The sequence below is a fragment of the Sinocyclocheilus grahami genome, unplaced genomic scaffold (assembly GCF_001515645.1).
Source record: "Sinocyclocheilus grahami isolate Dianchi unplaced genomic scaffold, SAMN03320097.WGS_v1.1 scaffold284.1, whole genome shotgun sequence".
Lineage (NCBI taxonomy): Eukaryota > Metazoa > Chordata > Actinopteri > Cypriniformes > Cyprinidae > Sinocyclocheilus > Sinocyclocheilus grahami.
This window is the reverse complement of record NW_015505463.1, coordinates 541,167-547,032: the sequence shown is the minus strand read 5'-3', so window position 1 is coordinate 547,032 and position 5,866 is coordinate 541,167.

Genomic DNA, 5,866 nt, shown 5'->3' with positions numbered 1-5,866 from the left:
AGCACTGTCTCACTCATCTAACACACCCGATTTAACTCGTCAGCTCATTAATAGAGACTTTAAGACCTGAAGTGGGTCAGAAAAGGTAAAAAGAGTTGAGAGAAAATATGATGCGTGTCAGATCCGCGTCATGTTCAGCAGCGGCAGCTCTTAAAGAAAGAACAGCCCAAATAATCTAATAACCAGCTGCTGTGATGTCTATTAATCAAAGGACAAAGAAAAAAAGAGGAAAAAATTACTTTTATAGATTTAAGGACTCATCTATATTTAATTTACAATATAGTGTTTGATAACTTCAATTTCTGTATATTTCTGCTGAAGTGCACATAAATATGACATTTATTATAATGGGTTTTTGTGAAGATTGTTTTAAGTTCACTTAAATTAGAAGTTATTTTTTAAAGTCTAATAAATGTTCAAATTGATAGCTCTCAATTATACTGTAAGGTCGAATGGCTATAGTCAATGGTTAAATATTTGGCAAAAACAATGGCAATTTTATAGAGAAATCAGTATTGGTGTCATTGATACTAGCCTTCAGTCATAAAAAAGGTGCCATTAAACAAATATTTAAAAATATACTGTTATATACATTGAAGATTGAATGTGAAATTATTGCAATACAAAAGAATATTGAAAAACGTTAATGTTAGGTGGGATTAATCGCGATTAATTTCAGAAAAATGTGCGATTAATTCGTTAATTTTTTTTATCGATTGACAACGCTAATTGTGCATTTATGTTACAATTTAAACATAAATGCACATTGTTCTTAAGTGGGCATCTTCCCCCAATGCCTTTTGTATATTGACATGTGTTTCATCTACATTTTGAAGGACCAGAATTATTTGAAACAACAATTTTCAATTGTTCTATTAATTGTTGTTATTATACAGCTCTATAGAATACTTGTTTCTTTATTCAGGTCAATCAAAAAAAATTTGTTTTAGTTTTTTCAAATTTAAACCGTTGTTAATGTTAACACTATATTAGTTCAGTCTTGCGGGTAATTTAGTCCAGCGCTACTTTTATGATGACTTGCATGTCACACCACAAACTTAGTTTCAAATGCAACTGCTGTCTTAATCATTGATTGTAGTGAAAATGACCTTGAATTGATTGCATGTTGTAGTGGACTACTTCCTTTAGGATATAATGCAGGTAAGATTCTAAAATAATTTCAATGCATATCAATATTTCATGTCCACGTATTTATTTGTTGAGTAAACATTTTGGTCCAGATCACCCTGTTAAAATCTAGCTCTCCACCTAAGAACCAATTTGAATAAACTGAATTAATATTCATCAACAGTGGTGACAAACTGCTCAGTAATTCATCATTGGAGCAGAGTAGGACATTTCTGGCATGAGTCTGATTTTAGCATGTGATTAATATGATCAGTTTTAGATTGGATGATTCCAGAAAGGGCTTTGATTAATCTGTGACTAAACTGCTTGATAATAGAGCTGACTAGGACAGGAGGCAATGAACAGTCACTTTGGAAACTAAAACCATAGTACTGATTTAAAAAGAAAAGTCTTGATATTGATGTTATATTGAAAGGACTGGGTTCTACACATAATTTGGCATGGTATAAAATATATGCAAAGTGTCTGCAGTTATATCATCCTGTTTTATCTGATAAGACCCTTTGGGGTATGTTTTCTTCTCAGCAACTCCAGTAGCGCGTGATCAACTAAAGTTGTGTGACTGTGGAGTTAATTAAGCCAAGACAGAGCAACATTTGCATGTCTGACATGAGGAGAAATATGACAGTGTGGTAATAAACCACACATTTTTGGCGTCAAATTATTCATGATTAGTCTGCTCTATGCAGATAGCTCTAATCTTGCCCTTTAGGTGAGGATAACTCTTGCCAAACATTCACGCAATTTGGTTGATTTGAATTGTAAATTGACAGTCCCAGTTTCTGTGCCCCAAGTCAAACTAAGGCCTGGGAAACACTAGACTATTTTCAAATTTTAACCGATTGGGGGACCACAGACATAAAAAGAGTTTCAACTGATTTTTAGAATTATAATCCTCTGAACGCACACACTAAATGATTCAGCGGGACCGCGAAACCACACAATTGCTTATTGTTGGAACGAGTTCACAGTGACACGAGAGCTCACAGAGACTCGTGAGATCAAATGTGACTTGAGAACAAAAACAAATGCAGGACAATCGACACTGTCAGCTGGCTCTCCTGGAGCGCGTTCTGTTTTACAGTGAAAAACAAAATAGAAAAAAAGAAAATGGGTGATATTTCTCAATACTTCACTTTCGTGACATGTTTGTGGCTGTCAAGTTTCAGCTATAGAAGCATGCAACATCCGGTAGGTGATGCTTACTCACTCTCATTGGCTATCGGGGTACGTCACAGGCAGCTCGATCAAGAGCCGGAAATATTAAACATGTTTGATACGATCTGAGCCCGGGGACACTCCATCTCGATCAGGAGCAGATAAATAATCGTAATGACACCACACAATAGAGGATTTTTGGACAAAAAAAAATCATTTGCGACAAGCCTCGTATCGGGCCGCAAATTGCGCTTAAAATCAGCCTTAAATTCTTAAAGTGTGTGGTCAGCCTAAGTGCGCAGCAAGGGCATCTCAAGCTTGAACTGCTTTGTGATCTGGACCAGTGATCCTGGAGCCCTTTCTCTGACACACCCATTTGAGGTCTTGAAGTCTCTGAATCAGGTGTGTTTGATTAGTAAATCCTTTTGTGTAAATTATAAAGATGTTTCTGGCAAAGATTGTGAGTTTGGCTATAGCATTGTTTTCTGACTGCTGCTGCTGCCATCTCTTTCATTAGTCCTCTAAAGAGAAAATTCTTTGCAGTGGCAAAAGTGTTTTATATAAACGTGCTTTAATGTCCATTGGAATTTGGCCATGCATATTTCATTATCATCTCATTTCAAAGGCTGGGTGAACTGAAGGGAAAAAGAAAGACAAAAAAAAGACAAAAACCCTGAGACCAGCTAATTATTATCGCAAATTATCTGGGCTGAATTTTGAGATTTTTTTTTCTTTTTGTCAGTTCACTGACATTTTATGAGTAATGGATGATATCAAAATAAGTATTATATATATATATAATCAGTAGAATAGATGAATATGTACACACACACACCATTTCCATTCTCCTCATTTAGGTTTTTCATTTCATTTATCTCCTGTCTGACGAACAAACATATTTTAAGTCTCAATACGTTTCCCTCTTTAGAGGACACAGTAGTAGATATAAACAAGATATTCTTTGAAGTAAAAGTGTGACTTGAAAGTATGCATTCTAAGCATAGTTGCCAGTACTAAAGCCAAGGTTACTCCACTTCCACATCCACTATGAAGGCTAGGTAATCAAATGCATAGCAGATAATTTAGCAGCAAAATGACCTTTCTCATGCCTTGATAATTAGGAAGGGAGATAAGAATATCAAGCCCAGAACCCAGAGCTCAGTACCATTACTATGCATGAGAAGGGGGCCCAGATCACACAAAGGCCTGTCAGAGGTTTGCTTTTGTATGGAAACAACTTATCAGGGCTCCAAATTTCTTCTCGCTGCATTATCATGTGGCCATTATCATTTACAGGTGGCAAAATGACCGTATAGCAAGTAACGTCTTCTAAACGGAGTTAACCCAACAAGCTTCTGCCAGGAGTTTGATATTCATGAACTGCTTTCATTATAATGGTGCTGTCCAGGTATCTTAAAACCAATTTTGTTGCGCTCACTCTTAAGCTTATTATTTATTTAGAATATAAGTAGATGATGAATGCCTTTGGTCTTAAATGAAAAGAGACATTCTTGCATATTTATGTATGAAACTATTAGACTTCTGGCATACTGCCACTGAAGGTGCTCATGGAGCTAAACTCCATTTAAACTTGTATGCTAACACACTTAAATTTTTGCTTCATTTTCCAGTGACAGGCCAGATACATTATTCTTTGAGTGTTACACTCATTAACCCCCCCCCCCACACACACACACAGAGAGAGAGTGTCTTTCAATATAAGCATAGATCGTAATCATGCAGACTTTGCATTGAAAAGTAACAACATAAACTATGAAATTATTTTATTAAATAACAAAAATTATGAATTCAGAACATAATAAAAATGCTACAGCTATTAATGTATCCCTAAACTGTATTGGTCTGTTATGTAATAACCTCAATTGGAAATCAATCAGTAAAGGCGTGCTGATCTTCATAAAAGTAACCTGGAGCAAGTTTAATCCAGTATTCAAAAACTGTAGCTGCCAATGAGTCATATCATTATAGCCAATGTTCAATGGTAATTTTATGTTAATGCTTTTACGCCAATAAATTATTAGGATTTATGATGAGATAATCCAAAACCTCACTTAAATACTTTCCCAACCAACAGTAAATCTAAACATTTGTACAATACTGTAAATTCAAGATATTTATACTTGTACAGTACTACACACGGATACGCTGTTTACGTTCAGATCAAATCACAACAACGTAGGAAACAGATCCGGCGTGACGCACCTGACACAGAACAGCATAAGTAGTTTACGTCCAGAGGATATTCTCCAAAATGGCACCAGGGTGATGCAGAGGAGACGAATTGTTGAATAAAGTCGTTTTTTTTTCTTTTGCGCACAAAAAGTATTCTCGTAGCTTTGTATAGTTGCGGATGAACCACTGACGTCACATGGATTATTTTACAGATCTCCTTGCTACGTCTCTGGACTTGGGAACATTTCAGTTGCGTTGCTGTCTATGCAGGGTCAGACAGCTCTCAGATGCCATCAAAAATATCTTAATTTGTGATCTGAAGTCACACCACAAACTTAGTTTCAAATGCAACTGCTGTCTTAATCATTGATTGTAGTGAAAATGACCTTGAATTGATTGCATGTTGTAGTGGACTACTTCCTTTAGGATATAATGCAGGTAAGATTCTAAAATAATTTCAATGCATATCAATATTTCATGTCCACGTATTTATTTGTTGAGTAAACATTTTGGTCCAGATCACCCTGTTAAAATCTAGCTCTCCACCTAAGAACCAATTTGAATAAACTGAATTAATATTCATCAACAGTGGTGACAAACTGCTCAGTAATTCATCATTGGAGCAGAGTAGGACATTTCTGGCATGAGTCTGATTTTAGCATGTGATTAATATGATCAGTTTTAGATTGGATGATTCCAGAAAGGGCTTTGATTAATCTGTGACTAAACTGCTTGATAATAGAGCTGACTAGGACAGGAGGCAATGAACAGTCACTTTGGAAACTAAAACCATAGTACTGATTTAAAAAGAAAAGTCTTGATATTGATGTTATATTGAAAGGACTGGGTTCTACACATAATTTGGCATGGTATAAAATATATGCAAAGTGTCTGCAGTTATATCATCCTGTTTTATCTGATAAGACCCTTTGGGGTATGTTTTCTTCTCAGCAACTCCAGTAGCGCGTGATCAACTAAAGTTGTGTGACTGTGGAGTTAATTAAGCCAAGACAGAGCAACATTTGCATGTCTGACATGAGGAGAAATATGACAGTGTGGTAATAAACCACACATTTTTGGCGTCAAATTATTCATGATTAGTCTGCTCTATGCAGATAGCTCTAATCTTGCCCTTTAGGTGAGGATAACTCTTGCCAAACATTCACGCAATTTGGTTGATTTGAATTGTAAATTGACAGTCCCAGTTTCTGTGCCCCAAGTCAAACTAAGGCCTGGGAAACACTAGACTATTTTCAAATTTTAACCGATTGGGGGACCACAGACATAAAAAGAGTTTCAACTGATTTTTAGAATTATAATCCTCTGAACGCACACACTAAATGATTCAGCGGGACCGCGAAACCAC